An 18,502-nucleotide genomic window follows, 5' to 3' on the forward strand; every position below is an offset into this window, starting at 1 on the left:
GGAAGGAAGGGAGAGGAACCAGTTGCTCAATATAGCAGTCTCTTGTTATAACGAGTTAATAAAATAGTGACTGGAATTTTCATTGTTTGGATTATTTCCTGCTATCAAGTATGTCCAGTGGTTGGCAACTTTTGCGACAATTTTAAAATCTGTGTAACATAGGGAAAATTGCCCAGATTTGTGACTTATTTGTGGTTTTCCTCGTGTAACATTTTTGATACAAACATAAAGCCTTATAAACTGGCAAACAAAGCAACAAGGCTGAATGGAGACTGGCTGACTTCAACTTTATTATTTGAGGTCAAAAAGAAATGAGGCTTGAAATAGCAGCCACCAGGTCTGAACTCACCAGGAATCAAATGAAGCAGATTTGGTATGAGCTGAACAGTTCAGTTTTGTTAGTTCTTTGTATTTTTTAAAGGCAATTTTAGAGCTGAGATTCTATAATTGCTTGATTGTTTTTAGTCTTATAATTGTTTTGAAAGCAATTATGGCCATTTTGTCATTTCTTCTCTGGTCTAATTTCAGTCTGTCTTTGACCAACCATATTAGAAATGCATCAGTAAATATATTGATTATATGGTGGTATTTTTGCATCTATTTCAAGACTGTTATTTAGAGAAGTCTAGGAATTCTCATTTTGGTACAAGGAAATGATTAGATAGATAGATAGGTAGAAAGAATCTTACTAATGTGTATAAGTAACATTTAATGCGAATTATCTTAAAAGCTGCCTTTTTCCAGTATTTGTTACTATCCAATACCTCTCCCAGGAAAATGTCTACTGTTGCATCAAAGGCATCTGTGGCATAATACTTTATCATGTGTGACATATACTTAAAGTTGACATGACTAATGTTCTTGTTTCCTTACACAGATACGTAGACAAAAAAAAAATTATATCCATGATTGCTTGATGCCTTGCTTGCTAGTGTTATTAACTTCCTAGGCAGTTTACCAAAACTACTTAACCTCCCTCCTCTATGCCACCTTTTAGACAATATGCCTACATAAACCAATAGCTACCCATGGGTCAATTTACTTTTTCTGAGATGTGCTTTAGCTTAGATATTCTGTTTATCTCCTATTCATCTGATATGACATCATGTTTCCCCACTCACACAATGTGGTTGACTGTGATTCATTGTGGCTATTCCTGTTGACCCCCCATGAAAATAATTTTTGATATTCTAAATTGCATGTGATGACTTTGGAGTCTACCTTTCAACAAATGTTATCTTCCTTTCATTCTGGAAATACTTTGTCATATAATTTGACATAAAATAAAGCAAGCTACACCCTTTTGTTCTGAAATACCCCAGGTTTCACTTGAGAAAGTATAATTGCTTTTTAACCTCTAATTTGGTAAGATATAATATGTTCAGTTTTTATCAGTCTATGGGCTAGTTACTTTGCCAACCACATGTGGCTTTCTTGATGCCATTGGAGAAAAAATTTGCTTCTCAGTACATATGTGATTGTATGTAGCTGAGGCAGCAGAGTTCTGTATTCTGTCTCTAATCTGGACTACAATAAGCCTGGTGATTTTCCATAGCATGTAGCTGTCAGTCTACTGATGGTTAATATGTGACTTATTGTACTGAGGAGTTAAATTAAAAATACTCTTTTTATATCACACCTAAGGAGAATTGGAAAGGACACACACAGCTCGCTGAAGGGGAAATGGTGCTAGCATTTCAGAGAAATGTCCTAGCACCAACACCTGGGTTTCTAATACCAGAATTGCAGTTTTGCAGCTGAGTTGGAGTGACGTGGCACAGATAGCGTGAGGCTATGACTACATGACCCTAAATCTAACTGCAAATGAAAATATTAGTGTTTCAGTGTTCATCAAATGGCAGACACTTTTCTACCAAAAATGGAGGATTCTGCTGCACAAACAGAACAGTCCTGCTTTGGTTCTCATTTCTCCTTCTGTCCAAAGATATCAGGCTTGCTAAAACAAACAAACAACAACAACAGCAAAAACAGTGAATTTAAGTGCCTTGTGGATATAGCAATGCCATTTTCCCCATGTCACAAACTCTATTTCTTTTTAAATAAATAGTGTAACTGTATTAATGGTGGTAGGTTACCTTTTTTGTACAAAGATTATTTTTAATCATCACTGGGAATGGGATTGGGTTTGTACTGTTTATCCAGGGAGGAGATGAGTTTTCCCAGAGTCGTTGATACCCTTGCACATTACCCCATGCACTGGCATAAACATTAGATGAGAGTATGGGTATAGTTCCTATCTGTAAAACAGAACGTAGCTAAATGAGAAACACAGGATTTCAGTCCAAGGTTATCTGGACTTCTGAGCCAAATCACCACGTGTTCATGTCAGGTACTGCGGCAAGTGTCATAGCATTTCAAGATGGGAGGACACTTAGAAATTGTGAAGCTTAAAATCCTCTTAAACATTTAGCTAAAATTATGTTTGGAATGCAGAGGAGTCCAGAATAAAACCCAAGATGGAGATCTGACTAAAAAGGAAAAAATAGAGCAATGCCTTCTGATGGTTTTCAGCTTTAGGCTAATTCTGCTTTCATAAATTTAGGACATTTGCTGACTCATCCATTTCTATCATACATTAAGATTCTTCTTTGAAATATTATATATCTTTGATTTTTTATAGTTACGTAGATAGAAGTAAAAAAAATTAGAAATTCTTGTTTTAGAAGGCAAAGGATCCTCCCATATAGGTATATCTTTCCAAAGGCAAGATCCTGAATAAGTGTTGCTTCTCTTAATCAGCAAAGCTAGAAATAATATCTGATGAGTAACAATAACTCTTTTGTAGCACATCATTTCATTGTAAGATCTCAGGAAACCAGATACCACTGAGGGACATATGAAGTCTGCCACTGTTAATCATGAATCACTTTTCAAGCATCTACTTTTTTTTGTTTTCTATCATAAATGGCTAGGAACTTTTATGGGTGGAATAGAGAGGGAATCTCCCTCATGTAACAAATTCTGGGAACATTAAATAAATAGTGATAGTAAATATCTTGATGCTCATTAAACTTTTCTTGGGCTTGTAGACTACAAAACTCTTTAGAGAGATTCCTACCTTGAATAATATTGTTCAGAACATGAGCCAAAATATATCTGATCAAGTTTTTTACAAGAATGGAGATTTTCTTTTTTTTATTTTATTTTTCCATAAGTTATTGGGATACAGGTGGTATTCGGTTACATGAGTAAGTTCTTTAGTGGAGATTTGTGAGAACCTGATGCACCCACCACCTGAGCAGTATACACTGCACCGTAGCTGTTGTCTTTTATCCCTCGCCCCTCTCCCACCCTTCCCCCCAAGTCCCCAAAGTCCATTGTATCCTTCTTAGGCCTCTGCGTCCTCATAGCTTAGCTCTCACATATCAGTGAGAACATACAGGGTTTGGTTTTCCATTCCTGAGTTACTTCACTTAGAATGATAGTCTCTGAACTCATCCAGGCCATTGCAAATGCTGTTAATTCATTCCTTTGTATGGCTGAGTAGTATTGTATCGTGTGTATATATATACCAAAGTTTCTTTATCCACTTGTTGATTGACGGGCATTTGGATTGGTTCCACAATTTTCCTATTGTGACTTGTGCTGCTATAAACATGCATGTGCAAGTATCTTTTACAAATAATAACTTCTTTTCCTCTGGGTAGATACCCAGTAGTGTGATTGCTGAATCAACTGGCAGTTCAACTTTTAGTTCTTTAAGGAATCTCCACACTGTTTTCCACAGCAGCTTTACTAGTTTACATTACAAGAATGGAGATTTTCAAATAAAAATACTTTTTGTCACATTTTCGTAAATAGTTGGTGACTATGACAGCATTTAGGCCATGTTTCTTATGTTCTGTTTACTACCAGAGAAATTATCCTGACTTTCAATAAGTATTTGAACTGAAAATTGGATTCCTGGAGGTGTTATATAACCTCTGTAAGTTTTCTTTTCCTCACTGCTAAAAGCAGATAATAATAATATCTCCATTACAACATTATTGTGACAGTTAAACAAAATAATTCCTGAGAGTGATTAGTGTATTGCTTAGCACTTAGTAAGCAATGAGAAAGTGATAGTTCTTAATTGCATTTTAGATTCAAGCAAGGAAGAGTTTCTAACAATGATACCAACCCTTGGAAACGTTTAGACTTAGCTGTCACAATCTATAGAAATGTTGTACACATGATCCTTGGAAAATCTGGCCTAGACCAGTAGATTCCAAATTTGGCTATATAAAAGAATATCTGAAGGAAATTTAAAGTTATAAATATCCAGGTGCTACTTCAAATCTACTCAGTCAGACTCACCGGTGCTGGGACCTGAGAAGATGAATTTTTACCCTCCTCTTCAGATGATCTGCCTCGTGACTGAGAACCACTTAACGTAGGTAACTTATAGAATACCATCTAACTTAGGAACTCTGCAAATGTTTGACTAAATCTAAAGAGGTAGCTTTTATATGCAATGGGGGCATGCACAGCTTTCATATTTGACAGACTTTTCCATAGCTCCAAATATCATGTATGTATACAGGAGTGAATGATAATTGATGGTAATGAGGCAGATTGACTGAGTGCTGCAGAGTTCCTTGGAGGTTCTTTTTAGAGCTTTCTAAAGCACCACAAGTCCTGATGGCATATATCATGACGGTCTCCATGTAATTACTGATTAAGCGTTTCCGAAGCTGATGCTCCCCCGTACACTGTTCTGCAAGATGTTATTAATAAGCACTTAAATGACATCTTTCTTCAAATAAATTTGGTGAACAGATTTCTTCAGTCTAGTACTTCTCTACGACTTCCAAAAGCCTTCAAGATGCCAATGTGCACTGTGAATTTCCAGTAGATGAAATGTAATCAGGCACATCATTTGCTATTTAGACCGTGGGCTCTTTACTTGATGTCTACCTGTTGGCGTCTTTCAAGGAAAAATGTTTTACAGAACACAATTTAGAAAATGGTATGAATTCAACCATTAGGTCCCAAACACAAATTTCTTTTTATTTGTGCAAAAGTATGGAGTACATGAGAATTTTTTTAATGTATATAATGCATAGTGATCTGGTCAGGGTAGTTAGGGTGTCCATCTCCCAAGTACAATACACTTTTATGTGTAGTCATCTTTCTCTGTGAGATTAAAAAAAAAAAAAAAATCACAGAATCTGGCAAGGCATGGTGGCTCACGCCTGTAATCCTAGCACTTTGGGAGGCTGAGGCCAGTGGATCATCTGAGCTCAGAAGTTCGAGACCACCCTGGGCAACATGGTGAAACCCCGTCTCTACTAAAATACAAAAAATCAGCCAGGTGTGGTGGCATGCGCCTGTAGTCCCAGCTACTCAGGAGGCTGAGGCAGGAGAATCGCTTGAACCTGGGAGGTTGCAGTGAGCCGAGACTGCACCACTGCTTGGGCTACAGAGTGAGACTTCTTAAAACAAAACAAAACAAAAAAATTCACAGAATCTGAACTGGTAGTCATCTAATCTTGCAAAGTAAATATTTTTGCAGGAATGTTTCTGAGATTCTGATCCTGTGCCTGGATTTCAATATGAATCTCTTCAATTTTGTCCAGAAAATAGAGTTTCATGTAAATATATCACAACCCAAAGAATTATCACCTCACCATTTTTGCTAAATCAGACTTCTGAGATGTTGGAGGGAAGGCTCTTTTTTTTGTTATTGTTAAAAAGCAATAGATAGAAACTAGGCCAGCTGGTTTTAGGAAAACAACCAACTGGTTTCTGCAATAACTTAGACTGGTGACTAACATGGTAAACCTATACAATGATAAGCAGTCACAATAAGATAAACTCAACAAGGTTAAACGAATTCACTTCACTTTTGTAGAGAACCCAGGAGGACATACTAAAGAACATACAAGTTTGTTAGCATATTTTTCGTGTTGCTGAAGAAAAGATTACATTTGTCCTCATTAATTTGGCTGTCTTGATTTGCATTTCTCTGATGGCCAGCGATGAGGAGCATTTCTTCATGTGTTTTTTGGCTGCATAAATGTCTTCTTTTGAGAAGTGTCTGTTCATGTCCTCTGCCCACTTTTTGATGGGGTTGTTTGTTTTCTTCTTGTAAATTTGTTTGAGTTCATTGTAGATTCTGGATATTAGCCCTTTGTCAGATGAGTAGGTTGCAAAAATTTTCTCCCATTGTGTAGGTTGCCTGTTCACTCTGATGATAGTTTCTTTTGCTGTGCAGAAGCTCTTTAGTTTAATGAGATCCCATTTGTCGATTTTGGCTTTTGTTGCCATTGCTTTTGGTGTTTTAGACATGAAGTCCTTGCCCACGCCTATGTCCTGAATGGTATTGCCTAGGTTTTCTTGTAGGATTTTAATGGTTTTAGGTCTAACAGTGAGATACCATCTCACACCAGTTAGAATGGCCATCACTAAAAAATCAGGAAACAACAGGTGCTGGAGAGGATGTGGAGAAATAGGAACACTTTTACACTGTTGGTGGGACTGTAAACTAGTTCAACCATTGTGGAAGTCAGTGTGGCGATTCCTCAGGGATCTCGAACTAGAAATACCATTTGACCCAGCCATCCCATTACTGGGTATATACCCAAAGGACTATAAATCATGCTGCTATAAAGACACATGCACACGTATGTTTATTGCAGCACTATTCACAATAGCAAAGAGTTGGAACCAACCCAAATGTCCAACAACGATAGACTGGATTAAGATAATGTGGCACATATACACCATGGAATACTATGCAGCCATAAAAAATGATGAGTTCGTGTCCTTTGTAGGGACATGGATGAAACTGGAAACCATCATTGTCAGTAAGCTATCGCAAGGACAAAAAACCAAACACCGCATGTTCTCACTCATAGGTGGGAATTGAACAATGAGAACTCATGGACACAGGAAGGGGAACATCACGCTCCGGGGACTGTTGTGGGGTGGGGGGAGGGGGGAGGGACAGCATTAGGAGATACACCTAATGCTAAATGACGAGTTAATGGGTGCAGGAAATCAACATGGCACATGGATACATATGTAACAAACCTGCACATTGTGCACATGTACCCTAAAACCCTAAAGTATAAAAAAAAAAAAAAAAAAAAAAAAATTTGGCTGTCTTGGTCTTTCCACATAACATGGAAATATATGAACCTTAGTATATTTTTAGGTGAATAATGTCCATGTCCACTACCACAACTTTAGGCCCTCTAACTTCCCTTTGTAATTGTGGAGTAAAATGTGGTGTGATTTCATGTGCATCACTTTTGTTAGAAGTAATGGGAGTGTTGGGTTTGTATTCTGTTAAAAAATAAAATGCTCTTATTATTTACCTTAAGGTAGAATAAGTACTTCATCTTTCACTGATCATTTGGAATTGAAATTATAAAAATAAAAAGGGCAGGGTATATTGAGCTCACTGCTTTTTAGTCACCTTATTTGTTCAATCATCAGCTACCTATGCTTGCAAGTAACTTTCAGGCCACCAGCAAAACCCTGTCGTCTCAATAGAGGAAGGCTGCATCTTTATACATATAAGAACTTTATTTTCATTTTTTTAAGGAAGGAGATGTATGAGTAATGCTGGAAGATTCCAGTCTGTTTCCATTATGCAGGCTACTAGAATAGCTATTTAGATTCTTGACATAGAGAATAAAAACAGACCTTCCTAAAAAGTAGATAGGAAGCCAGTGTGTGACTAAAAAGTTGCTGGGTACTAAATCACTGTGCATATAGTGTGAAATTGGGCAGGATTTTTCTATTCCCACTTTAACTTCTGCAGAAAATGGTCAGTTAAGTGAGGCTAAATGGATTGTATCTGTTCAGTCCGCTCGTGAATCTGTACAGGTTTGGGATCAAGCTTACCATGTATTCTCAGGTAGATCCTGCTAATAATTGAGACAGTATTTTTACTTGCATATTATTTTTAGAGCTTGACATACCTAAAAGCATATTTAAATACTTTCATTGTGTTATGCATCTTTCAAATCCTGCAGAGCCACAGTCAAAGGTTGTAACAATTGTTGTTTAGGTAATGCAATGGTCAAAAACCCCAGTGTGGGTGTTTCTCTGTCCAACCTGCCAGAAGCTGATTTGGCCTGAAGCCAGGGAGTTTATGCTTCAGTTGTGCTTCGGCTCCCTCACTTGTATGTCCCTGTCTAAGAACGTGTAGTTAAATTTATAGTTGTAATTTTAAAATTTATTTTCCCAAAAAAACAGCATCGACATTGTGTAAACTTCAGATGCCACAAAACCTGGATCCATCCCCTCATTTTTTTTTTAATTTTCTTTGCCTCTACCATACATTCCAGGTAATGCATCAATTTAGTTTTTCAGGCAATGGGACAAATGACAGGTTCATTGTTTCAAAAAATACCACCCATGATGTTACAGTTGGTTTTATCTTCTGAAAGATTTTTTTTCTTGGCATATTAACATTAAAATAAAGCTTCCTAAGTTCAGTTTATTCTAGGAAACACTAGGAATCCATTCTTTTATTTATTCTTTTCTTTATTTAGTAAACTTTTATTCAGTAATGAGGTTGCTGCATGGCTTTTGGCATATACAAAGATAAAGTGATAAAGAGAAAAATAAAAGATCTTGCTCCTCAGTTGGCCTACCAACTTTACATTTGGAGTGGCCAAAGTACTTAGTGAAATTCTCAATTATAAAATAATTTTAAAATAGCTGCATATATAGTGTCTTGTGGGGTGTCACCATTTCATGTGCATTATCTCATTTGAATCACTTTACTATGCTTAAGTACAACAAGTGTTTTAAGTTATTAAAATGGTAAGTTAGTAAGTAAAACAAGATGTCAATGAAAGTATTAAGGCACAATGGAGCTATGTTTTACAAATCTAACAGTGCTTTTGTACTCACGAATTAATTACTTGGGTATAAGTTAATCATACCCTGAAAATAAAAAAAAAAAAAAACAACCTTAATTTCCTGAGCTCTCTGCTGGAAGAAGATACTAATTTTAGATCAGATTCCACTTACTTATAACATGCTAAAAATTCAACAAGCTCAAAAATTACTTCAGAGTTTCTATTCAGTGTCCAGATAGCATCCTTCTGCTTTCAGGAGTCACCTTCCTTTAATATATTTGGGAAGGAGAAAAGCCTGTATCTGTCCTGTTTCTCCCGTCTCACGCTCTTCTCCCCAATTCTGACACACACACACCCTGAGCATTTATCATTTATTTGACAAATACTTATCCGTACTATGGATCAGGCATTGTAACAAGCATTGGAAAGCCAATAGTGAGAAAACAATGCTCTGGATTAATTGAATAATTACATACATTTAATTACAAACTGTGGCAAGCACTAGGAATGAAAAGCACAAGGTATCTGGAGGAGATAATAATGGAAGAACTTGATCCTCCGCATGTAGAGGAGCATTTTCTGTGCAAGGAAGATTTAAGGTAAGGTCTGAAAGATTACTTGAAAATAACCGTCACTTTCCCTTCCCCCCCAAGAAAAACAACAAGTAAATAAAAGGTTTTTAGGTGCGTGAGACTTTGCTAAAATGCATTTAAGAAAAATTCAACAGCTTTAGGGATACAAATGGTTTTGGGTTACATGGATGAATTGTATAGTGGTGAAGTCTGGGCTTTTAGTGTACCCGTCACCCGAATAGTGTATATCATAATCAGTAGGTAACTTTTCATCCCTCAGGCCTCTGACCCTCCCCCCGTCTGACTCTCTCATGCCCATTATACCACCCTGTATGCATTTGCATACTCAGCTTAGCTCTCACTTATGAGTGAGAACATATGGTATTTGGTTTTCCATTCCTGAATTACTTTGCTTAGGATAATGGCCTCCAGCACCATCCAAGTTGCTGCAAAAGACATTATTTTGTCTGTATTTATGGCTGAATAGTATTCCATAGTAAGTTTGTATATATAAACCACATTTTCTTATTTTTTAAATAATTTCAACTTCTATTTTAGATTCAGGGAGTACATGAGCAGTTTGTTACGCGAGTATATTGTGTGGTGTTGAGGTTTCAGATATGAATGATCCCGTTACCCAGGTAGTGAGCATAATACCCAATAGGTCATGTTTCAACCCTTCCGCTCCTCCGTCTCACCCTCTCAGTGTCTGTTATTGCCATCTTCATGTCCATGTGTATCCAATGTTTAGCTCACTTATAAGTGAGAACATGCAGTATTTGATTTTCTGTTGCTGTGCTAATTATCTTAGGATAAGGGCCTCTAGCTATACACATGTTTCTGCAAAGGATATAATTTCATTCTTTTTATGGCTGTGTAGTATTCCATGATGGGTATATACATTTTCTATATCAAATCCTCTATTGATGGGCACCTAAGTTGATTCCATGACTTTGCTATTCTGAATAGTGCTTTGATGAATGTACACATGCAACCACATTTTCTTTATCCATTCATCAGTTGATGAGCATTAGATTGGATTCTGTGTCTTTAAAACTGAATTGTGCTGTGATAAACATATGCATGCAGGTGTCTTTTTTATAAAATGAGTTATTTTCTTTTGGGTAGATACATACCAGTGGGATTGCTAGACTGAATGGTAGATCTTCTTTCAGTTCTTTGAGAAATCTACATATTGTTTTCCATAGAGGCTGTACTAATTTACATTCCCACCAACAGTGTATAAGCATTGCCTTTTCACTGCATTCGTGCCAACATCTATTGTTTTTTACTTTTTAGTAAAAGCCATTCTGGCTGGGGTAAGGTGGTATCTCATTGTGGTTTTAATTTGTATTTGCCTGATGATTAGTGATGGTGAACATTTTTTCCTGTGTTTGTCAGCCATTTGTTTATCTTCTTTTGAGAAATGTCTGTTCATGTCATGGAAATAATTATCCTCTATATAAGATTAGTTTCAAAATGTAAGTAAAAAAGCATCCCAAATGAAACCCTCTACAATTACGAACATACCCCAATCTGTGAACTTGCTTCCCTGCCCTGTAGTCTTCCTTCTTCAAACCTCTTCCCTTCAGAGAATCTGCAAAATAGAATAACCACCAGAAATACCTTTACCAACGTAAAAAAAATATTCTACCTCCAACAACATCATAGACTAGAATGTAAGTAAAGTGATCTTTCTACACTCCAGTTCAGGACAGCCACCCAAGCTTTGTTTGGATACCTTATACACGGTTCTCTCTAAAATCTGCCCACAACCATGAAATGTAGATAACCATTGTATATGCAGAGTCTTCTAAGAACAACTCTGATTCTTGAGCTCAGTACAGTTTAAATTCAAATTCAAGAGAACATTTCCCTAAATGTCCTATAATCTGGATGGGAGCTTCCACCAAGAATAGCTTATCTTCTAGACTATGCCCAGGGCCCATAGATGCATAAGAACTGGGACCCATTTCAAAGCCATGTCACCCTAGAGCCGGCCATCTGCTTAACTATAGAAAGTGGAGGCAAAAGGGTTACACAGATTTTTTTCCTTATTTGTTGGAGCTTGTAAAAATTTTGTTCAGGGAGTATCTTGAAATCTTTGTCGGGGGAAGGGAGGCAGTCCAAGCATCTTTTATCCTCAGGACCATAAAGTCCCCAGGAATGAATAAGAGATTGTTCTGACATATACACTGGGTCTCAGGAGAATGTCAATATTCATGTTGATGTGGTTAAAAAGTATTAGCGAAGATGAAATCAGCTTACCTCCCTCCCTTATCCAGATACCTTCAGATTGTGCCCACCTACAGGACCAAATGCTCCCACTGAGGTTTTACATGTTGTACAAGCCCTGAATAGGATTTTCCCAGTGTAAGGGGCCTTTCCCAGGCTAAGGCTTCTAAAAACGATTCTTACCATTTTACAATTCAGCACATTCATTGTTTCATTATGGAGATATAACAGGACACATACACAGACGTAAATGCCCTCGTTTCAACTGTATGGCCATCAATACCCATGCCTGTTTGCACCCAAACTACCCTGTAGAAACCTGAGTAATTGGAATCAGACCTTAAAGTCAACATGATTGGCCTGCAGTCTTCTTGTTTTGTTTGCATTGACTAAGCTTTAAATGATAGTTTTTCTGTTTGAAAATTCAGGTCAAAAAGATATGGTTTATAGCTCTTCTGTTTGTTCTCTTATAGTGATTCTCACCATTTTATTCCACTTGCCAGAAACAGCCCACTTACCGAATATAGAGTAAACCTGGAAAAGAAACCTGCTAGCTCCTTCCATCAACAGACCATTCTTCTCATACTCTTTTGCTCCAAATATCAGACCATTTTTTGGTGAATACTAAGCCAATTGATACCTTGCTATAGCATATTGCTCTCTATAAAGAGAACTGAGTCTTTATTTTCTTTCATTTTACATTTTTGGTCAGAATTCTTCAAAGTGTGAGAAAATGGCTACATTACTTTGTGAATATTCTTGGAAAATCCCTTGATATGCCTTGCTGGGACCCTGGCAGCATTAGTAAGACTCTTGTAGCATCATCCTACATGTTACCCCTAACCCAGAGTATCAGATGCAGAGGTATGATTGACACCACTTTTAGTTCACAGAAGCCTGTTTAACTAACTACTAATTACACAAATCTGGGACTGGAGTTCTAGATGTCACCACTTCAAAAAACATCCCTTTTCTCGCCATGTTTTGTTTCTCTTGATGCCATAGAAATGATTGAATAAGAGAAAAGACTGACTTTGATTATTTTAGCTTCCACTAGTTTTCTGGCCTAACTCAGAATGACTCCATCAGTCTTTACCATAATACCGGAAACTCCTTTAGGACAACACTCTCCCCCTTTATTTGTTAGTAGCTTGTGTGTGCTCACTGCATAATAAATATCGAATATATTTAATATAAGCATCAGATGGAGAGATGGATGCAATAGATAATTTCATGTATAAAAATGAAGTATGGCTGGGCATGGTGGCTCACACTTGTAACTGTAGCACTTTGAGGGGCCTGAAGCAGAAGGATAACTTCAGCCTAGGATTTGAGACCAGTCTGGGCAACGTAGTGAGACCCCATCTCTAAAAAAATAATAATTTATTTTAATTAGCTGGGCATGGTGGTACACGTCCATAGTTCTAGCTATGTGGGAGGCTGAGGAAGGAGGATCACTTGGGTCCAGGTGTGTGAAGCTACAGGGAGCTATAATTGAGCCCCTGCACTGAAGGCTAGGTGACAGAAAGAGACTCCGTCTCAAAAAAAAAAAAAAATAGAAGCTCAGATTTCTAAAAGTTTGTTCTATTGTGATCTTATCAGAGAAAGAAAAACACATTTCTTTTTCCTCATCAAAGGTTTGTAATCGAAACACCTGCTAAAGTAATTCAAGAGATACGAAACATATTTGCTATGCTACCATGAATTTTATCTGCTTTTATGTTATCTCATTGGAAATAGGATTCAGAGCCCTGATTTCCCATAATTTCTTTCACAATTTTATTAAGACTAAAATTCTATGTGATTTTAAGCCTGCACACTTAGTCTCTTTCTTAAAAGCTTTTCATTTTGCCATTTGATGAATATTGGAAGTGAGTGGATTATCTGGATAAAGAGAATTAGTCGAGGTTTGCATCAGTCAAGAGAGTAAAGCCACCAGAGGCTTTCAGAGAGTGCCTTACAATATAAATAGTCCTAATCTCCTTCAAGCATTGACTTTCAAGAAAGAGAATTTTCTCAAAGTCAATGTTTTTAATCAGCTAGATCTGCAACATGATTGAAAGTAATGCTGGTGATAACCAAAGCATGCTGTGCAGGAGAAAAAGCAGCGAGCAGTCAATGATCTGATTCATGAGGAATGTTAGAGGCTGGAAAGGAGGGGAAAATTAAGAAGTGTCTCAGATCCCCTAACTACTTCTACCTCTCAAGCAGTCATCCGGAGACATCCCTGCCTGAAGTGAAAATGTACCATTTGGATGGGAGCGAGTTATTAGTTAGAGGAGGGCACCCAGTGAGATGCTGGAAATGTAGACAGTGCTTTCACGGTCCCAGTGTTTCCATTTTTCATGCCAAAAAGGATCAGTGCCAGCTACAAAACAGGTGGAATTATTCTAGCATGGCTTTGTAGACAGGAAAGAGAATGAATATGTGTTTTACCTGAGATGTTGGGGCAGCAGTAAAAGCAGAGGAGGTTACAGCAAAATGAGAAGAAAAATGTCTCTAGCCACAAATTGTTGGAGCCTGGACTCCCCATGGCAATGGCCTGGACCCCCATTTTTGCACCTTCTTTTCTCCTAGAAGAAAGAAAGAAAGTGCCTCTGAAGCAGTCATCCTTAATGAGCAGAGAAAAGGTTTTCTTGTTTTGTTTTGTATTATGCAGTGGAAATAGGAAAAAAAGTAAAGGAAGTAAATTCTTCTATAATTATTTCAGATACATTTTCTTGAGTTTTTAAAAAAATGTTTTCCTTAAGTGTCTCCACAAAAAGGAAAAGAATTTTCACTAGGAAAAAAAGAAACATGTAGCCAAAATAATTTCAGATCTTGTGTATTATTTGCCTTTGAAAACATTTGAGCAAAAGGCCACAGACCCTTGGGCAAAACTGTTAGACCAGTACTCTTCTATCCAGGTCACTTTTACCAGATGTAAAATGCAATCTGATAGTTACTACTTTTGGCAGTTCCCAAAGTGTGTATTGGCCTTGCAGGAAGAAATTTGTTTAGAGTCTTAATGTGGGTTGTTTGGGGTGCTCGAAAATGGCATTCCAGTGCTACCTGGATCACGACTGACCACTTCCCAAATGAGGACTCACCCAGCATGCCCAGAGAAACCACCTAGAAAGGTGGCGATCAGAAGATTCCCACTCTGAAGACTTAGACTCACTGGATTTTATAAGGTGATCTTTGAACAGTCAGCTACGTTAAAAAATCGGAATGTACTGAGGATTAGACCAAGAGCTGAGAGAATCTATCAAAAAAAAGAGTTATTTCCGCTGGTTTGAGCACTTTTCTTCTTCTTGTTTTTTTTTTCTTTATCTAATGAATTTCTATTTATCCTTTGAAACTCAGCTTCACCTCACTTTCCCTGGAAATCCTTTCTGGCTCCCCATAGTGTAGGTCAGATGTTCCTGACCTAGATAACTAGATAGCTCACTTTAACTTCTGATCTTCCCTGTTGGACTGTCAGTTCCATGAGGATGTAGATGGCATCTTTCTCTCCAGTACCCAGTGCCAATCACAGAGATCAGTAAAGCTTTTCTGTACAGGATCAGATAGTAAAGATTCATTTAGATATTGTGAGCCATACAGTCTCTGTCACAACTACTCTATTCTGTTGCAGTGAAACAAACACACACAAAAGCCACAGGTCATATGAAAATGAATGATTGTGGCTACATTCTAGTAAAATCTTATTTACAAAAACAGGCATGAGCTGGATTTGTCTTACCATCTATAGTTGCTGACTCTGGCTTAACAAAATGTCTGGCACAAAATAGTGGTTCAGAGAAGACTTTCCAAAGTACAGGCTGACTTGATGATGGTCTGTGGGCAGGGAGATAAGAGGATATATTTGAGAGCTATTTGGTGATTTGATAATTTGGTGATTTTATTTGATGAGTGGGTAGGAAGTAGAGTAGAAATTCAAGTTTCTGACTTGAGCCTCTGGCCTTAAGGAGGAAATATTTTTGTAAAAACAGTGGGACTGGGTATGGTTAGCAAGAGTGGAGAAGAAGAGGTGAGTCACATTGGGAGCATACTGAATATGAGAAATATGTGGTATACTCTGTAACAATGGCTCTCAGGCTTTGTGTGCAACAGAGTCACCAAGAGGGCTTGTTGAAAACACAGATTCCTGGGCCTCACACCCAAAGTTTCTGATTCTGAGGTGGGGCTCAACAATTTGCATATCTGTCATGCCCCCAGATGATGTTGAAGTTGCTGGTCTGGGGACTATTCTTTAAGAAAAACTGACCTAAAGACATGTGCTAGGGTTTTTATTTGGGTGTCACCAGTATTAAAAGTAAGTGAAATGGAGAGAGAACCAAGCAAAATCTTGAGAATGCCATAGTAGCAGTATACATACTACTACCCTTTAAACAAATAATGAAGTCCTTTGAGACTACAGTACAATTCCTTTTCTTCTCCCCATGCCATAACATTTTCTGTGAAAGGAGCCATGAAGTCAGTCCTGTCCCCATCTAAGCCATGACTTCTGTAGTGGCTCTTTGGAGCTCCTGGTTTGGTGCCAAGCTCATTTGGTTGAGTCGCCCCAGATCTAACTCATATTGCTTTTCCTCTGTCCCCGTGACCCCTCTACAAATGTCTCCCTCATCTTCAGTCTACATATCGATTTTCAAAATCTAAGCTTTCCTTCTATTGACCCAGTATTCCTGACACATCCCCAGACTGTCCCACTCAGACCAAGAAGGCCACCGTATCTAGGCAGAATCAAAAAGAAAATAGATGTTGATATTAAACAACTCTATTTCATTCGCAGAAAGATGGAAAAATATTAGAAAGATATCATCCAAGAAGAATATAAGAGGAGGCCTCAAACCTTCTTGCAAATATTTCCACTACTAAAATCAGGGCCCTCTCCTAGACCTCCACCCAGACTGCGCCCTTTGTGGCTCTCTTCTCCTACTCTCTGAATTATAACTGTTATGATTATTAGTATTAACAATTATATTGATAGCCACTATTCACTGATGCTTGCCACTAAATGCTTTGGGTACATTTTCTTATTTCATCCTCACGGCTACTGCTGAGGTAAGTCTTTGCATCTTCATTTTAGAGCAATACAGACGCTAATGAACTTATTCAAGATCAAACAGTTCATAGGCAACAGTGAGAGAAATTTCATCTCAGAGCTTACTGACACCATAGCCTCCCTTCACTACCACTCTTCAGCACACCAGATTTCCTTTCTCCTTACTGTATTCCTCAAAGAAAAACGCACAGATGCTACATTTTTAAAGACTTTGCTGCTAATCTCTACGTAGATATAGATAGAGTATAACAAGTTTAGCAAGGTTTAAAAGTTGAGAAACTATGTTAAAGCTCTCAAGATCCTAATCCATAGCAGGATACAGTCTTATAAATGTGGAGGTACTGTTGGAATTCTTCCCTCATGGTTTATTGCTAAGGAAGGAACTCATCAAAACTTCACCAACCCATCCCCACATCATTTTATTTATTCTTGCCTAAATGAGAGGAACAGGCTGACTACTTTATAAAATAATAGCACTTTGCAAAGAGTGGGGGAGAGGGAAATTGGGTTCAGTTGGATGAGATGCCAGTGGTATCTCTAAGTGGAAATGCCAGTTAATTAAAAGGATAACTCTGAATAACAGAGGCATGCTAATTGTAACTATTTAGTTGCATTCCATTGCTCCCCACCCCAGACTGAGTGGAGTTGGTGCCAGAGGGCCTCAGCAGTTACACAGTGCTTGCTCTAGGAAAGCACTAGGCGAGATGATTACTGCTCACCTGGTATTTATAGTCCCCTTGCAGTTAGGCAGTCATTGGTGACTTGGTCTAGTCAATGTGCTGTAAAAAGAAGTAATTCGTATCACTCTTGGGTAAAGCATTTAAGATCTGGTAGATAACTTTCCAACTGTTTTTTTCCATTGCTTCGGTGATCATAAAAGCCAAGTGTTATAAGTGGCATAAGCCCGAGATAAAAGCAGCCTGGATCTGTGAGTCACTACATAGAGGAGAGCTGCCCTGGAGAGTCCCTCAACCTTGGGTGGACTTTGTAAGAGTGAGAAAGAATTTGTTGTATAAATTTGTTTAGTAAATTTGTTACCATGGATTGTTTTTCATTGCAGCATAGCACAGCCTACCTAAACTAATGCAACTGCTCTTATTAATACTAAATTTATTTCCTCTGCTGGGTCAAATGAAGGTTTCTGTTGGTTCTACAATGTATCTTCACTTCTTGTTGAAACAGATTATAGCTACATTTAAAGAAGAAAATGAAAACAAAAGGTAGGGAGAAAAATTCAAGAAATGCCATTCTGGGGAGAGAATACTTAATTCATATAGACAAATGTAAATAATACAAGTTTTACAGGAAAAACTGTAACTTAAGAACACTATGATGCTGCAAGCTTAGAAATAGTATTCCATGATATGAGCCCCAAGGGTTTTCAGAAGTATTTATGACATTGTTTACTAAATCGTTTTCTGATTTCAAAGACATGAAGAAGAAGCATGGCAACATTAGAAGAAAGGAAGAAAGCAATAATAATGAAAATTTTGAGGGAGAAAAGTGGCTTGAACATTTGTCATGTGTAAAAAGTAAAAGGAAGAACATTTAAACCAGATTTTTCCATGAAATATACACAGCACAGGCTTTCAAAGAACAAATAAAGGCATGTAAGTTGGCATGGTAGTCTGAAGGAGAGTGCTTTGGAGCCATCAATCCTGAAGGTGACAGGGATATGAACAACTGTAGTTAACTGTATATCATAAAGCCTGTGTTACCATCTCTGTAGCAAAAGACAAATGGCCTGATCACTGTAAGAAATTCAGGAGAATTTGTGGATGAAAAACTTTCCAACCAACGGGGACAAGGGCAAGTAAGCCCATATATAA

General features: G+C 37.7%; 1 protein-coding gene across 15 annotated transcripts in view; it reads left to right on the forward strand.

Annotated features, from left to right (window-relative positions):
- The window catches only part of PTPRD (protein tyrosine phosphatase receptor type D), a 2,314,079-nt gene that overhangs the window by 1,487,225 nt on the left and 808,352 nt on the right, over positions 1-18,502 (forward strand). The gene's annotated exons all lie outside the window — the stretch shown is intronic.

This window comes from Symphalangus syndactylus, chromosome 9, assembly GCF_028878055.3.
Source record: "Symphalangus syndactylus isolate Jambi chromosome 9, NHGRI_mSymSyn1-v2.1_pri, whole genome shotgun sequence".
NCBI classification, from domain to species: domain Eukaryota; kingdom Metazoa; phylum Chordata; class Mammalia; order Primates; family Hylobatidae; genus Symphalangus; species Symphalangus syndactylus.